Raw genomic sequence first — 19,240 nt, 5'->3', positions numbered from 1 at the left:
ACAATTGTGGATGAGTGTCACTGTTTGTTGCCTGGCATTGGTGCAGGAGTCTATATTGGTCAGTTTGCTCTGGTGTAGACTCAGTAGTAGGAGAGGATCATTATTCCTGTTGAATTCAGTTGGCTTGACAGCTTACTTTATAATAGCCTGAAGCTGCAATTCCATAACCAGTACCTCTACACCTTCCCTAAGGAAAAAAGCCCTTTAAAGATACTAGTATATTTATTTCTGAGCCATGTCGAGGACTCTGGTCTAAGTCAACCATCTTTTGATTCTAAAATTCCACTTAAATTAGCAGGATATCCTACCAAGTAACAGTAGCAGTGGCAGCAGAGGAAGATGTAATCTCACCAAAAATGTGCATTGCATTATCAATGGTTTGTGGACTGGAGTAATATTGTTTACTAGTTTTGACTGCTTTTAGAGTTTGCATGAGAAGCAGTTTAGAAACTAAATGGATAAATAAGCTGTAACTACCATAATTTAATTGGAAAGGCTGCATGCCAGGGTTGAATACAATGAACTATATTGTTCAAAATAAAAATAAAAAGAATATGTTGTGCTTCAACTACCATAACTATACAAATCTGAACTTGCTTCCAAGTTGGGTTTCCAAGAACCAATCTGATCTCCTCCCAAAACCACTGCAATCATTCTACAGTACTTCCAAAGGTCTCAAATAAAAATAGTTGACAAAATGCTGTGCAACACTGCATGCTAATTGTCCAAATTCATCCATTCAGTTTGTGGTGCAATCTTCATCTTTCCAAAATATAGTTTAGATGTAATAGATATTGCTGTCTGTGATCCACAAGCTACCATCTCATAAACTAAATTATTCACACACATGATTTCATCGAGAAAAATCAGCTCTAAAATATCCCATTGTGTCCCTTGTCATTGAACAAGAAATATGTTGATAAAAAAACACTTGATACAAAAACACTTGATATAAAAAGCCGAGTACTGGGTCCATTCTAAGTGAAACCAGAAGGAAAGAATATGTTGTTCAGAACATTTTAACTTTAGGTAAAATAGGCTTCTTAATGTAATTGTAAGGCATTTGAATAGAAGTGCAATGACTGGTAACTTGACCACAGGAATGGAACAACGGAAATGGTATCGGATTGTGAACTTGACGATGAGACGACTCGGAATGGCTTTGTAGTAATGTTGATGTTTTTGATGAGATGTTTTGATAATTATGTACTGTGGATTATTTTATTTTATGTTTGTATTTTGCACCTGTTTTTCTATGTTGTACACCGCAATGAGTCGCCATTAGGCTGAGAATTGCGGTATATAAGCGAAGTAAATAAATAAATAGTTATAAATGAAGGAAATAATAATAATAATAATAATAATAATAATAATAATAATAATGTCATTTGTGATGAAATAAATACTAACTCTTTGGGACAGAAAAAAGGATGATAAGATTTTCAAAAGAGAGTCACACATATAGCATGGCCCCACTATCCACTGTGGATACATTTCAGGAACACCATGGATATCTGAAACTGGATAATAGCAAACACTATATTTTGGTTATACTTGGGCCAGCAGAATACAATCGAATCACTTTAGAGGCTCTACAGAGGCCTACAAACACTTCCAGAGGGGAATTTTTTTGGAGCACGAGTAAAATAAATATCAACATCAAATCTATGAATAAAAGGGTCATACTCTAATGCACATACACATGTGCAAGCATATATGCACAGATACACACACATACATATACATGCCATATACATACAAGCACATGCACACATATATCTTTTTGGTGTACATATCTAAATTAAATACAATATGAATCTCTCTCTCTCTCTCTCTCTCTCTCTATATATATATATATATATATAATTACTTATATTTCTATCCTGCCTTATATTTCTATCTTGTTCCTGGACTGGAACTCAAAGCAGTTTACAACCACAAAAAATTCACATGATGCAAAAATTAAAATAAGATTAAAAACAAAAAATGAAACCAGAGTAAATCACATGTCACTAAAACAACCTCGCAGAAGTACAACAATTAGCAATACCTATCGCATTGTAAAGATGGGTCTCATATAGTCATTCATAAAATCCTGTTGAAATAGAAGAGTCTGTGAAAAGACAATATTGGGGAGGGGGCACAGTCTAACATCCCTGGGAGGGGATTTCCAGAACCTGAGGGCACACCCTGAGAACGTCCTCTCCTGTGATCCCAGTAGAATCATAGGACTGGAAGAGATCATAGGGGTTATCCAGTTCAAGGAATACTCAATCAAAGCACTTTTGACAGAGGGCCATTCAGTCTCTATTTAAAACCTCCAGAGAAGGTGACTATGTGTACATGCAAGGGTGGTGGAACAGAGAGATGAGCCTCCCCAGCAGATCTCAAAGCTGTTTTAACAAGTGGGTTGTGCAATATATACATGTTGTTACACACACACACACACACATTTCATTAAATAGAGGAGAATAGAAGTAAGAAAAAATCCATTTGTGAAAGTAGCTGATGCAAATTAAATTAAAACTAGACTGGTTTTTGTACCAGGTAGATGTTTAACTATGCAAACATTTGCTTTTTATTAAGATACAGTTAGCTTTTTAGAAAGATGGCAAAATATGGTGTGCACTTAATGTTTGTTTTCTATCCTGGTTGCTTTATTTAACAGACATTTTATAGAATTAGTATTTTAAAATTCTCCTTTGGGCGGCATCTTTTAGAAAATTATTTTTACACTACCTTTTTTCCCTTCATCAGGATGGTATTTGCCAGTAATTATAGCTCACCAATAAGGCAGTTTAGTAACACTGTTAAAGGTCCCCTTTCCCCAGGGCAGAACAGTATCCCATTACATCACTGCCACTGCCTCACACACATTCATTCATTCTCTTCAATACTGTTGGCTGCTTCAGGTTAACTACCAAAATTATTTGCCCCAAGAAGCAAGATTTAATTGTCTTACAACTACCTCTGTGAAACACAATAGGGATAACAAGTACCCATTGATTACACTATTGGATAGAATAAGGAACTCCTATTCTTGCCTTCCTCATTCATTTTGTCATTGCATTCTCTTTGAAAGAGACCAAATGGGTCCCAGCAGGTGAAAGCAAAGAAATGTGAAAGGGGGTCTTTGATGAAAGACAATAACACAACTGCCCTCCCTTTCCTTTAACACCCGCCATTTTTGTAGATTATAAAACCTTATTAAATCATGCCCTGCTAGATATTGATTGAGAGGGAGCTAAACTAAAGGCAACAATAGTAGCATGGATCAGAGAACTGTGTTCTCTTCAATGGGCACTAAATCCATCTAAGCCTCTTCCCTGTGCTTTTCGCTATATACAAAACATACATATATACATAGCGTATTTACCCTCAATCACTTATAAAACAAGTACATTTATAACAGCTATGTCAGTAAGTTGCAAGTGTAGTAATTTGAAACTGTGGCCACAGAATTAATAGCCAAGGAATTCAAGCTTGGACAGAAGTACAATTGGAAATATTTAGAACACCTGTTGCTGGCTTCTAGATAACGGGAAAGCAGTATTAATGGGTAACATATAAATAGGTTTTTAAAGAATGAGATTCACAATAATTCCAAGATAACATTTCCTATCAGACCAATTGTGCACCTTGGCTATTTATACTAGACATCTATGAACCTTTCTACAAAGATCTCCTTTGTTACCATCAGTTTGGTCTAACTTGAATGTGTCAGCTTAGAAGAACATTTTATAATAACGCTGTGTGTTAATTAACTGTCAGTGGTAGATTTTTCTTTTTATCACCACACATTTCAAACTGTAGCTGGAAATAACAAGGCAAAAAAAGTATTCTTATACATTGCATCAAAGTCAGCCCTGGTGCTCTTGGCTGACTGCAGTGTGTCTGGGTTACGCTGTGACTATACATTTGAGCTGTGAAGATCTTTGTCACAAACCTACATTTCCTTGCATCAAGTACATTATTTGTGTATTTTTCTTTCTCTGCTAGAGGTCTATATGCCAGAGCTAGCTCCTAGGCACAGTTTACAGTGCAGGAAAAATACTGATTAAAACAATCCTTTCCCAAATAAACACTGTATTATGCAAAGATAATATCTCATGGCTAGATTCAACAAACTGTACTGAAGTGATACTTCTCAAATTAAGCATTAGTGCAGAATGAAATAATTGTCCAGATAGTAATGATACCAATATTAATTCTGCTCCTAGTATGTAAAGATAAGGACTTTTTGCTATTTATTATTAATAGACTGATTTGAAGAAACAGTGTGTATCTATGTGTGAGCGCATGCACACACATGATATAAGCCCTGGGAATCAGTAGTAGAGCTATTAAAATTAAGAGAACTGAGCAATGTGGCCAGGCATTCAAAGACACATGTGTGGCACCTTCCTGATAGCTAAACTGTTTTGATGTCTGATGGTTTTAAAACCCACATATATGCACTCATCAATGTGGTGGTTTATGATATCCATGCGGAAAATATATTAGGGCTTTTGTTGTTGCTAACATGCTGCATGTTTAAAATATTAGTATCAAAAACCATCTGACAGACGAAAATCCTTGGAAGGATAGAAAATGCAGCAGCGATAAAAGAAATGTGATGAGACATGAAAGAGATGCATACAAAGTGAGATGCTTTTGAGAGGAACGCATACAAAAGAAAAGAATTAATTATCTTTTCACCATATGTTTATGCCCGTATTGATTTTTTGTTTGACTGATCTATATGCTTTTTACTCTAATAGTTGCTTTGCCTCTGTTTACTTGTCTTCCCTTTGTGACATCTATCAGTGTTCACCTTTGATTTCATACAATGCCTGTTGCAATCCTCCTCTTCCAGCGATACCACTATGTATCCACATCTCTGTGGAACGTACATAGTGAATAAATATTTTGATTATGATTTGAGTGTGAAGTTTGAAATCACTTATAATTTTATTTGAGTCTAGCAGTGAAAAGGGTATGCACAACAGAGAGCAGCAGCATTCGTCTAAGAGCGCTTGAAGCCTATATTGCTTAAACTGCAATAGAGATTGCAGCATAGCTTTTCCAAGCAGAAGTTATAAATAAAGCATGTCAGCTGCATATCTTTGTTTTTGTTTCACATACACACACACACACACACACACACACACACACACACAGAGGATGAACTCACTGAATTATCATGCTAATTGTATTTGAGTTGACTTTTGAAATGAAAATGCTACACACTATGTTTTCATTACTAATAATCAGGATGGGGGGAGGAGACGCAATTCATGATCCTTATTTTTCAGGTGGCAAAACAATGTGCTAATTTATCCATCATCTCTTACTTTGAAAATGTCTACCTATCCATGACCTACAGAGGCCCACTAAAATAGAATAGATTGTGGATAAAAAGAAGTTCTGGCTGTCTTTTTTTTAACCTCCCTGGTGAGAAAATAGATTCTCATACACCTTTCTTCCAAATTACATTATGTATGCTGAAAAATACAGTTGTCAACTAATTGAGGATAAGCTATAATGAACTATTGTGCTTGCCCTTATTGCCTACCAATTATCTACAGTGATTATAATTAGGGCCAATATTTTTTTTCTTTCCTTCAAAACTCATGGGCAATCGCTTCCTTGTGGTTTTATTGTTTCGCTTTATTTTGATACTCTTCTCCAAACATAGCAAAGGGTAACAAAAGTCTACATTTCGTATATCAATTTTAAGAAAGCATTCTTGATGAGAATGAGTACCCATTTCATTCACATTTCAGTTTCTAAATGACATTTAATAAATTTAAAACACAAATGTCTAGTTTGGTGTGAAACATTTGCCAGATTTTAAAAAATGTTTCTTCCCCTTGATTACAGATTATAAATGGATTTATGTTAGCGATAAAACCCATCAATATAGAATGCTGGATAATCAAGTTCTTGTCTTTTATAGGCAACCTTATTAAAGCATAATAATAGTAGTAACAACAACAACAACTTTATTTTTGTACCCTGCCTCCATCTCCTCGAAGGGAATCGGGGCAGCTTACATACGACACAATATGCCTGGAACAACGCAAAAAATAACCACACAATACAATAAAAAATAAAACCACAAACATATAAAACAATTATTTAAGTTCAAAACAATGACCAAATAACCTATGATGGGAACTGTCGTAAAACATGACTAACCATAACCAGCATAGTATCAGTTAGTTACACAACTAAAGCAGGCTAGGACTTCCACACAGCTGTGGCTTGAATAGCAATTCTTTCCGAAATAAAATGAAAAACCAAAAAGGAGTTTTAATGAAGGTAATTGAACCTATAAGCCATCTAGGTAAACTTGTAGCTTAAGGGTCTCACTATATGTGCCAGACATTCCACATACTTTCAGGCCACCATTCACTGTTCCACAATGATGACCCCAAACAAAATGAATGTACAGCCACATGTAACCTTTCAGACACTGCATTTGACAGGGATGCAATGCAAAATTGACAGATTTATCTGGTGCAACTTTAGAAACCAGCTTTCCACCAACCCTGCAAACCAAAACAAGATGTAGGAATCAGGATGAGAGGCAGTAATACCCGCAGGAGCTTCTGCCTCTATAAAATTTCACTTTCTGTTATTAGAATTTGTTGTGGAGGCTCTTCTGCAAGTACCTTGTATACACTGTATGACAAGAGGGGAAAGAGCACTCTTGATTGTTGTGCCCAGCTATGAAAATGCAATTGATGCCAAACCTGAAATTGTGCTAACATGCATTTAAAGCCTTTTTGTTTGCCCAGGTATTTTTACTGGCTGCTTTTGTGTTTTAAAAAAATGTAATTACTGCTTTGTTTTACTTTTGTGTATGTGTGTGTGTGTGTGTGTGTGTGTTTCTATTGAACTATGGCATACCTCGTAAATCTAATTCCACTGTTTAATCCCCTATGAGCTCCTCCTCCACAAATGTACCTTTTCATTGCTATCTCATCCAGTGTTGACTGAACTGCTGCCAGAGGTGGCCTTAGGTAATTTTCAACGGTAAGCAAACAGTATTTTGGCACCCCCACCCCCAACCAATCACTGATATATATTTTCTATTCGTCGTGGGAGTTCTGTGTGCCATATTTGGTTCAATTCCATCATTGGTGGAGTTCAGAATGCTCTTTGATTGTAGGTGAACTATACATCCCAGTAACTACAACTCGCAAGGTCTATTTTCCCGCATGAGCATCTCAAGAGTGCCCCTGGGCAAAATCAACTATACTGCAGGTGTTTACTTTGCGTAATGGGTTGAGCCGCCCCTGACTGCCTCATCCAGTGGGGTCACCACCCTGCGGCCAAAAAAGAAAAAAGAACTTTGGTACATGAAATGTACGGACACTGATGGACAACACTGACAGTGAATGTCCCCAAATGCAGAACTGCCATCATTGCAAGGGAGCTGGGTCGCTTTAACATCGACATAGCAGCACTTCAGGAGAGGGACAGCTGAATGAAGAAAAAGGAGGTTACACCTTTTCTGGAAGAAACTGCCCAAAGAAGACCAGAGAATGCACGGATTTGGCTTTGCTATCAGAAATGATCTGGTGAAACATCTGACTGAAGCACCCACTGGCATCAACGAATGACTCTCAGCCCTCCGAATTGATCTTGCCAAAAAACAACAGGCAACCATCATAAGTGCCTATGCACCAACACTAGATGCTGATGAAGACATCAAGGAAAAAATTTACTGTCAACTGGACACCATCCTATTGAAGATACCTAAGGAGGACAAAATCATTCTCCAGGGGGACTTTAATGCAAGAGTTGGGCGAGACTTCAACCTGTGGCCAGGGACCATAGGAAAAGACGGGGTTAGAAACAGCAACTCGAATGGCATCCTGCTTCTCATCAAATGTGCGGAACACATGCCATGACCAACATGCCCTTCCACCAGAAAAGCAAGCTCAAGACATCATGGAAGCACCCCCAGTCAAAGCATTGGCACCTCTTAGACTATGTAATCACATATGCCAGAGACCGCCGTGACATTCTTCCCACAAGAATCATGACAGGTGCAGACGACTGCTGGACACACCACAGGCTAATCCGATCCACAATGGCTATCAAGATCGCCCCCAAGCATAGATTCCAAGGAAGAAAGACAAGGCGTAAAATGAACACCCAAGCCCTTCAGGAGCCCTCCAAACAAGCCCTTCTCCAAACAGCACTCAAGGACCATCTACTCACAGAACACCCCGAAAATGTTGAGGAACAACCTGAAGACCTCCATCATCACAGCATGAGAAGAAACTATTGGATATCAAACCAAGAAACATCAAGATTGGTTTGATGAAAATGACAATGAAATTCAACAGCTAATTGACAAGAAAAGGAAAGCCTTCCAAACATGGCAGAGAGACATCAACTGTGCTACTAAGAAAAAGATCTACACCAGTGCAAAAGCTGAGGTCCAAAGAAGGACAAGAGAGCTCAAGAACAACTGGTGGACAAAGGAGGCTGAAGAAATCCAACAACCTGGCAGATACCCATGATGCTCAGGGATTTTTTAAAGCCATAAAGGTCATCTATGGACCAAGAAACCATGGCATACAGCCTGTCCGCTCATCAGATGGAACCAAACTCCTGAAGGACCAAAACTCAATTGCACTACGTTGGAAAGAACACTACCAAAGCCTCCTGAACCGCAGCTCCAATGTGGCCAAAGAGGTTCTCTCACAAATCCCGCAACAACAAACCAGGGATGAGCTTGCAGCACTGCCTAGTTTGGAAGAAGTCAGCAATGCCATCAGCCAACAAAAAAATAACAAAGCCAGCAGACCTGATGGGATCCCTGCTGAAATCTTTAAAGAGGGAGGACCTGAGCTGACACAACAACTCCACCAGCTCATAGAAAAAGTGTGGATGACCAAGAAAATCCCAGCAGATTTCAAGGATGCCACCGTCATCACCCTCTTCAAAAAAGGGGAAAGAACAGACTGCAGAAACTATCGAGGTATCTCCCTTCTAAACTCAGCTGGGAAAATCATCGCAAGAATCCTTGCAAACCGCCTTCTACCCCTCTCAGAAGACACCCTTCCAGAATCCAAGAATGGCTTCCACCCCTCCAGAGCGACTTTATTCTCCATCTTCATTGCTATAATACATCACCTTGTTGATGGGAAGCTTCCCACCGGAGTGGAAATCATCTATCGGACAGATGGCAAGCTGTTTAACCTCAGCAGACTGAAAGCCAAAACCAAAGTTACAACAACATCTATTATAGAACTCCAGTATGCTGGTGACAATGTCATCTGTGCACATTCAGAAGAAGATCTACAAGCCACTCTAAATACCTTCGCAGAAGCATACGAGAAGCTCGGCCTGTCATTGTACATCGAGAAAACCAAAGTGCTGTTCCAGCAGTCACCAGCCAACCCCTCTCCAATGCCAGAGATACAGCTTAATGGTGTAACATTAGAAAATGTTGAGCATTTCCGCTACCTTGGCAGCCACCTCTCCACCAAAGTCAACATCAACACCGAAATGCAACACCGCCTGAGCTCTGCGAGTGCAGCATTTTTCCTAATGAAGCAGAGAGTGTTTGAGGACCAGGACATCTGTAGGGATCCCAAGGTGCTTGTCTATAAAGCTATTGTCCTCCCAACCCTGCTATATGCCTGCGAAACATGGACTGTCTACAGACGCCACATGCAACTCCTGGAACAATTCCATCAGCACTGCCTCCAGAAAATCCTGCAAATCTCTTGGGAAGAAAAGTGGACAAATGTTAGCATGCTGGAAAAAGCAAAGACCACCAGCATTGAAACGATGGTCCTCTGCCATCAACTCCGCTGGACCTGCCACATTGTCCAGATGCCCAACCACCGTCTCCCAAAGCAGTTGCTCTACTCTGAACTCAAGAATGGAAAACAGAATGTTGATGGACAGGAAAAGAAATTTAAAGATGGGCTCAAAGCCATCCTTAAAATCTCTGGCATAAACACTGAGAACTGGGATGCCCTGGCCCTTGAGCGCTCCAGCTGGAGGTCAGTTGTGACCAGCAGTGCTGCAGAATTTAAAGAAGCACGAATGGAGGGTGAAAGAGAGAAACGTGCCAAGAGGAAGGCGCGTCAAGCCAACCCTGACCGAGTCCGCCTTCCACCTGGAAACCAATGCCCTCACTGTGGGAGAAGATGCAGTTCAAGAATAGGGCTCCACAGCCACCTACGGATCCACAAGAATACTGATCATGGAAGACTCCCTCGTCCAACGAGGGATTGCCTAAGTATCATTTTATGTCATGCATTTGGCCCACCCACTGTGTTTTATTTTCCATTATGTTATTTTGTACTGTTTATTTTACTTGATTGGTTTATTTATTTTATTGTGATGTTATTTCATTGTTTATATTTTATGTTGCTGTAATGTATCAAGTCTCCTTTGGGGAGATGGTGGCAGGGTATAAATAAAGACTATTATTATTATTATTATTATTATTATTATTAAGTTAAAATCTTCATTAGTGTCTGTAAAGATGAAGGATGCATTGAAGATTCTTTAACTTTAAAAAAAACAGCATGATTTTAAATGACATATTATGAAAAATAGGGATTTCTTGTCACATGGTGATGTAGTCAGTCACCCCTAAACGTCACCATGGTCTCTGGAGAGAATAATATATACACACACACTACATTTTCCAACTCATATTTTCAATTTCTTTTCCACCCACTCATTATGATGTTCTCAAACATGTAAAGAATCTATTAGATAAAATATAACACACTACTGTTTTCCTTCTGATATTTATCCAGTTTTTGGCTACAGAGTAAAACTACGTGATAACTATGTTGAGGATTACACACGTGTGTAAATCAACATATGCTATAGATTGGGAGTAATCTTGAAAATGACTGTGTTGCTTGTACAAGTAAATTGGAGAACAGGAATTCATAAATTTTATTTTTATATGCAAGGACAAATAATGTTACATTTTTTTCTTATCGCTGCAAGAAAACAGCATGTTTTTCAAAGACTATTTGCAGTCTGAGATTTATTTTCTGAAAATAAAGATATGTAAGGTGTGTAGGTTCTTAGATGATGGAATTCTTGTGTGTGCAACATTTGCTTTCTGATCAGAAAATACAATTTTCTGCAGCAAATGGCTTACATACATTTTTTCTCTCTAGTATCAGTCATGAACTGTGAGGATCCTTATCTGTCATGGAATCTTCTCATCAAGGTTTCCCAACATTTGGGAAACTCATTTTTCATCTATTTTTTGAATATATCTGAATATTCAGTTTGTTTCTAGTGATGAGATCCATCTCAATTAATAATAATAATAATAATAATAATAATAATAATAATAATAATAGTCACAAGTACCACCTGCCAGCAGTAAAGAATTGGTGGAATCATAAACCTGCAAAGGTCGTGGAAAATGAACATGCAGACTACTGTGGGACTTTCAAATCCAGACTGACAAAGTTTTGGAACACAATATACCAGACATCACGATTGTGGAAAAGAAAAAAGTCTGGTTTATTGATGTTGCCATACAGGGTGACAGTCACATTGAGGAAAAACAAAAAGAAAAACTCAGCCACTATCAAGACCTCAAAATCGAACTGCAAAGGCTCTGGCATAAAGCAGTACAGGTGGTCCCAGTGGTCATTGGCGCACTGGGTGCCATGCCAAAAGATCTCAGCCGGCATTTGGAAACAATAAACATTGACAAAATCATGATCTGTCAACTGCAACTACTTGGATCTGCGCACAGTGTAAAGAAAATACAGCCCCTTGGTTATAAAAGCTTTACTGGCTACAAATTTGTTTCCAGGCACAATTCAGTGTGCTGATTATTGTGTATAATGTATGGGTCAAAACTCTCTGAAAGACCCCATATTCCTATAATTTTGTCCAGTGTTCCAATTGGGTGAGGGGCTTTATCTCAGTCCCGCTACTACCAAAGGCCTATCATCTTTCCATCAGAAGGCAAAGACTATTTTATCTAGACATGTCTCTTGTCAATAACATTTTCTTGCAGAAGAGTCTTCTATTGGGAGAGGGTTGTACTTTTAATCCTCATTGCTATGTTGTACATGTTTTAATCTGTTTCAGTAATAATAATATGGGGTTGCTGATATTAATTTCCCCTGAAAACATTTCAACATGTTGTTTTTAACTTTACTTTGTTTTAATCTATGTTGAAAGTTACTTTCGGACCCATGATAAGACAAAAGTAAAATTTGTTGTTTATTTGTTCAGTCACTTCTGACTCTTCGTGACCTCATGGACCAGCCCATGCCAGAGCTCCCTGTTGGCCATCACCACCCCCAGCTTCTTCAGAGTCAAGCCAGTCACTTCAAGGATACCATTCATCCATCTTGCCCTTGGTTGGCACCTCTTTCTTTTTCCATCCATTTTTCCCAGCACCATTGTCTTCTCTAAGCTTTCCTGTCTTCTCATGATGTAGCCAAAGTACTTCATCTTTGCCTCTATTATCCTTTCCTCCAGTTGAGCTTTATTTCCTGAAATATGGACTGGTTGGATCTTCTCGTGGTCCAAGGCACTCTCAGAATTTTCCTCCAGCACCGCAGTTCAAAAGCATCTATCTTTCTTTGCTCAGCTTTCCTTATGGTCCAGCTCTCACATCCATAGATTACTGTTCGGAATACCATTGGTTTGACTATGTGGATCTTCGTTGCCAGTGTGATGTCTCTATTCTTGACTACTTAAAATACCAAAGAAGGAAGGAAAGAAAGAAAGAAAGAAAGAAAGAAAGAAAGAAAGACCAATGTGTAATTTAGGAACTAATCACACTGACAAGGTACCCTGTACTGATTTGCCAGCCTCCGTGGCAAATCGACAGAGCAGCAGGGCAATCCTGGCACGCCGCGCTCCACCCACCTGATAAATATGCTTCCCCATTACATGTGGGGAAGAGTCACAGTGTGGCTTATCACTGTGGTAGCCCCTTTGTTACAAATGGAATATGGGGAGGCTGCTGTGTTCAGCGTCCCACCACACTGTTACCCCAGTTGAGCAACAGACTCCCCTGGAAGTGAGGCCATGTCATGTGATGGGTGGCATGGGGCTCCATTACTCAACTGGGGTGGCAGCATCCTAGGATGCTAAACATTCATAATATGATGAGGTTGTTAGTCTCTCTCTTCACCAGTGAAAAGCAACATGCAGTACTTACAGTAGACGTATAGAGAATATATTAAGTACAAATATACTTATAATATACTTTATATTTATCTGTATACGTCTAATGTAAGTACTATATTATTTCTACAAATATATATAAAGTATAATTAATGAGGCTTAAATAAGTCATCAGACCCGATATGATCTTGGAAGCTAGTCAAGGTTAGAACCAGTTAGTACTTGGATGGGAAACCACCAACAAATACCAAGTGTTATGGACTTTATTTCAGAGGAAGGAAATGGCAAACTGCTTTGAATGTTCCTTGCTTGAAGTCATATGCACAAATACAAGTATGCACACACACAATTAATAAGGAATATAAACTAAAAATAGACATTGATTCACTAATATTCAAACAATACGGCAGGTTAAAATTTCTACATGTTTACTCCCATGGAAGTCTGTCAACACAAGAAAAATCTTGGCTTCACAGTCCATTCTTTCACTTGTGATTACACATTCCACAATTATTATCACTGCATTTAACTCCAGATTAATTAATTTTTACTAAATGCCAATTTACACATGTGCATCAGAAGGAGATTATTCCTGTTAGGCCAATTAGCATATTCTATGGAAAAACTAAGAGAGGTTTTGCACAAGGTGACATATGTGTGTGAACAATGGAAATGTATGTTTAGAAAGAAGAGGGGTTTCATAATGAACCTTGACTAAACGTTCAGTTATCTATGACAAACACCCAAGCCAAATTTCAATCTCAGAAGTCTCATTATGAAGTCTTCTTTATGTTATTGTAATAAAGAATTAAATGGCAGAGTTTAATATGGAAAGTGAATAACTTTGATGTATTGTAAGATATGCATAGTGCAGACATCTTAGCTCTATTCATTCATTTCTAGTTTAAACATGTGGATAGTAGAGTGAACTTGTGCTATTTTTGTCATCCTGTTACGTAAGGAGGACAACAACTTGAAGTTAAATATCAAGGCTTTCCATAGATTGCTTCATATTCTTCCAGACCTACCAAATACTGAGAATGTTCAGGAATGCCATTGTAAAAGATTGCATGCTCTCTGTTCTTGCATGTTTAATCTGCACATGAAAGGAAAACCAGGGTTAAGATGTTTGCAGTGAATATATCCTACAATATGCCTCAGTGATCTACTTTCCATTTTTAACTCCTTCCTAGAGATAATAACTGCTGAGCATGCCTCTGATATTATATCTCATTTAAGAATATCCTACATGCTGCCATAGTGAAGAGAAGCATAGATGGAAAGTGTAATTTGTCAAGGGGTGTGTGCACTTCTGTGTTTAATGTACACAGAAGGAGAACATCTGAATAGGGCTTATTATGTTCTTGATAGATTTCAGGATTCAGATTAAACTTGAAATACATTGAACTCAAAATCACCTAAACCCATTGCTTTGAATTTCTTTCATATGCTTAAAATGCATAATAATAAAACAAGGAAACTTAAAATCAGAAGTAAACATATACTAGGATCATCTAGAAATATTTTGGTTGGTATCCAATAAGCTTCCTGTATGAGCAGAAGGCAAAATGGAGAGCAAGTGTGAGGTAGTGGTTTGAGTGTTAGATTAGGACTTTGAGAGACCAGGTTTCAAATACCTGCCTGGTCAGGAAAACCCACTTGGTGACCTTGGAAAATGTCTCACACTCTCAGACTTAAAAGAAGACAATGAGAAATCTTCTCTGAATCCTTATTGCCAGGAAAAGCAACCTCATGATAAGTGCAAGTTAAGGTTGCCATAGGTTAGAGTCAACTTGAAGGTGCACAATAACTTCAAAACCACAAGACACAAATGCAAAACCCTGAAAAATGCATACGATAATCACCAGTTTACAATCACAAATCACAAGTTTGGAAAATACAGTAGGTAAAAATACAGTAGGTAAAAACTACAACAAAGGGATAACCTAATTATTGTTGACCTACAATTCATCCATCAATATTGACTATGCTGGATTTTGGAGCTCTATAGACCAGAAGCCTGTCTCCTTCTAAGGATGCCACTGCTCATACATTAAATGTGGTGGGCTCCAAAGCCCAGAACAGAAAAAAAGTAAATCCATCCCTTTTTCATAAGTAAACAAAGAAGATGGTTCTAAGAAAATTATATCTACTTAACCACATATCCACACGACTCTTTTTGAATGAAACAGCATGCTTTAAAGGTAATCCTAGAAAAATATCCATTACATTTTCTGGAGGAGTCACTGGACTCCTTGGTGTGGATGTGAAAATAGAGAGAACACAATTCTGATTTTGCAGAACTTCTGTATTACACCATTACATTAACACAGTGTGTGCATTTAATTTTCTCTGTTAAAACTAAAATAAAGTTGATGATGCTTTTATTACACACATTTAATGTGAATGCTAAATTATACACTGCTACATTGAGTTAACATGTTTTACATTGATATATTTTTATTCACTTGCTAAAAGTTCTTCTTCCATGAATACTTGTGACGATGAAGCATTTATCCACTTCTCTTGCATGCCGAAGAGATGGTTATTCTAGTCAAGAAACCCAATTTCCATACATTACAATTATTTGGGATTGTTACTAATGTATGATAATGTAAGGAAAATGTAGGCTTTCTTCTTCAGTTTCTAGGGAGGAGTTATTTTATATCATTAAGTTACAGTACTTTCACTTTGCACCAAATTCTCTAGATCAGTAAATTTATTGCTAGCTGATTATTCAAACAGAAAAGAACAAGAAATATATATCCAACTTGCATTTCTGTTCCTCTGGAAGGAATATTTAACTCCAAAGTGGCCATCACAATAGCATTTAGATATTAAATGTTATCTGAAATAATATTAACAGGAAAAATTGCAACAGCAACTGTGAAGGCATCTGATCTCCTGAATCTAATGCAGGTTAACAAAAATATAATTACAAATATGGTCAAGTGAGAGAATTAAGACCAACATTTTCCTTTGTTTTCTTTTTTCTAATCTCTCTTCTACCAAAGACTCCAGCTATTCACATGATATTTGGAACAGTTTTAGTGCCCCCAATCTCAATAACTTTTCTTCTTTATCTGCTATCAGTTTGTTGCTCACCTTTCTGTTCAGCATTGACATGATACTCAATGTCAGTGATCATCATAATTTTTGTAATTAAAGAATGGGAGGAAGTATCTATTGATTATATTTGGTTTCTTGTTATGTGGTTTAAGTTCATACTAAGAAACCCTATCATAGGTAAGATTGGTTCAGAGAAGTTTGCTAATTTGACACCACTTTAACTGCCATGGTTCAATGCTATGAAATCATGAGAATTGTAGTTTTATGAGGTCTTTAGCCTCCTCTGCCAAGAAGTGCTGGTGCTTCACCAAACTGAAAATCCCAGTGATGCCAAACTACACTAATTCTACCATGCTAATGCAACCAAAGTATTCCACAATACCCAAACAGCCAAAGCCAGAAAACACATGTGTACATGCAATGGAATCAACTTTCAGCTGACTTTTTTCTTTGCAAAATAAAATAAAATACAGTATCCAACACAAATTTTGTGGACAATGCTTTGTGCCAACTATGTTTGATTTTTTTTTTTATAATGGCATGTGGCTGAAACCCAGTGATCTCAATGAAACCAAATTTCTTCCAGAATGATTCTTCATTCAGACTTTGATTTGATCATTCTTCAAACACAGGACAGTTCTTAGTGACCTCATCAGATGCGGCTGTTTTCAGCTGCATATAGCAGTCCAACCCTAGTTGACCCATGAAGCTCGCCAGCTCCAATATCACAACACATGTGTACTTCCAGCAGGGTTCCATGGGTCATCTAGAATAGAGCTGGTGCATGCACAGGAAGCAATGGAGGGACGCATGCATGGGATCAGCTTCCGCCAAGCCAGGCAATGCAGAGCATAGGGTGACAGGTTACCCACACCCCTGAGGGCAGTTGCTGGATTTGCCCCAATGCGTGGCGATTTTAGCAGCCTGTGTGACGAGGTCATAATACATGTGTAAATCCTGTTTTCAAGATCTAGGTGTGACAAATGTCATTGTGTTATTCATACATTCAGTGCAAAACAGCTAAAAAGGGAGCAGTGCACTTGAAAGCTGCTGTGATCAAAAGCCTTTACAAAGGTTGGCAATGCCAATGAGAATAGATCCATTAAATCAATGGAATGAATATATGTTTTGAGTTATTCAACTCCTACCGATTTGTTGCATGTACTCTAGATGAGACTGGCAACAGGATTTAGGCCAGCATCCTTTCTCATTGTCTGTGCTGCTTGGACTGCTGTGTCCTTCTGCCTACACATCTGGAATGCTGCACAATTCTCACCTGTGATTAAGCCCCCAAAATGGAATGCGTGAATAATAATAATAAAATAATAACAATAATAATAATAATAACACTTTATTTGTACCCTGCTACCATCTCCCCAAGGGACTCATTCGGCTTACATGAGGTCGAGCCCGAATGCAACAATACAAGCAATAACAACAACAGTACAAGCAATTAAAATAAAAACATAGACAATAAAATATACAACATTATCAATAAAACAGCACACAGTTAAAACAGTGGGAAGGCCAAATTTAAAGTTAAAATTGGAAGTAATGCTGGGACATGGACGAAAGGTAATAGTGGCGTTTGTGGAAGGGCATACGAGCAGACGTAACAATGTAAAGTGCTTTGGAGGACAAGGTGCTATGGGATCATTATTCTGGGAAGTCACACTGGAACAACCACGTCTTCAAGCTCCTCCTAAAGACTGCCAGAGTTGGGGCCTGTCTGATGTCTTTAGGGAGTGAGTTCCAGAGATGAGGGGCCACCACCGAAAAGGCCCTCTCTCTCATCCTCACCAATCACGCCTGCGATGTTGGTGGGATCGAGAGCAGGGCCTCTCCAGATGATCGAAGGGATCATGTGGGTTCATATACAGAGATGCGGTCAGGCAGGTAGGCGGGTCCCAATCTGTTCAGGGCTTTGTAGGTAAGAACCTGCACCGTGAATTGGGTCTGGTAAATGAATGGCAGCCAGTGGAGCTCCTTGAACAGGAGGCTTGACTGCTCCCTGTAAGGAGCCCCAGTTAACAACCTGGCTGCCGCCCGTTGGATCATCTGAAATTTCCGGGCCATTTTCAAGGAAGTAAGGAATTCTATTTGGAAGGTAAAGAATCCACAGTTAGTGACCATGGTTTTGAACAGTTCAGCAAATTAGGAATCTTTTTCTATGTTACACTGGAAACAAAAACACATTATGTTTATAGAAGTGGCTATAAGTCTATTTGCAGTTCTGAATACATGCTTGCTTGTATTTTTATGTTGTTACGTATTTTTAAATTGCATTGGTTATATGACTGCAAGAAACCCAAACCAAAGTGTTGTCATTGATCTATTCAGATGCAAATGGTTATAAGTATCTCAAACAATTCTTAAGTAATTTGATTGAGAGCTTTCCTGCCATTTATATTGGTCATTCTCTCTTCCTGCCTATTCCCTCTCTCACCTCACCTTGTGCACCAGCAATGCATCTCTTTCTGGAAGGCAATTTTCCTTTGGCCTCATTTATACTGTGTTCACTAGCCTAGGAGAAAGCAAAACTGGAAAGTTAATACACTTTGGCCAAGAGAAGAGTGTGTCTTTATGTTATGTGGAATTGTGTACAATCTCAAACTGTCCCCACCCCCATGGTTGAACTGGCTTACTGAAAATGAAGCAAACTTCCCTCCCCAAAAAATGCTGAAGCAAATCACAGAAAAATTAAAGTGCTGCAGCAGCAGATATAGAAATGCAAAAAAATATACATAACCTGGCTTCAAAAACCTAGAAAAATAATGACTGCATTTGTAAACACAGATTTTACAAACAACATGAATTGAAAATCTTGGAAAACAGACATTACCTGAGGCCAAATAGTTAAAATGTTGGCACCAGGTACACAGCAAAGTGTTTCTCAACCCAGGAGGACAGGGTCACCAATGAAAATACCTTGTCACCATGCATCACCTACCAGGTCTCTGCAGGAGGTAGAATCTGAAAAACGGACTTACCAGTTAACTATAAGAAGTAAGGAATTCCATTTGGAAGGTAA

General features: G+C 38.4%; 1 long non-coding RNA gene across 1 annotated transcript in view; it reads left to right on the top strand.

Annotated features, from left to right (window-relative positions):
- The window catches only part of LOC132767134 (uncharacterized), a 130,925-nt gene that overhangs the window by 104,335 nt on the left and 7,350 nt on the right, over positions 1 to 19,240 (top strand). The gene's annotated exons all lie outside the window — the stretch shown is intronic.

Source organism: Anolis sagrei, chromosome 2 (genome assembly GCF_037176765.1).
Source record: "Anolis sagrei isolate rAnoSag1 chromosome 2, rAnoSag1.mat, whole genome shotgun sequence".
Classification (NCBI taxonomy): Eukaryota; Metazoa; Chordata; class Lepidosauria; order Squamata; family Dactyloidae; genus Anolis; species Anolis sagrei.
The sequence above is the reverse complement of the archived record's forward strand: the minus strand, read 5'-3'. Positions and strand labels throughout refer to the sequence as shown.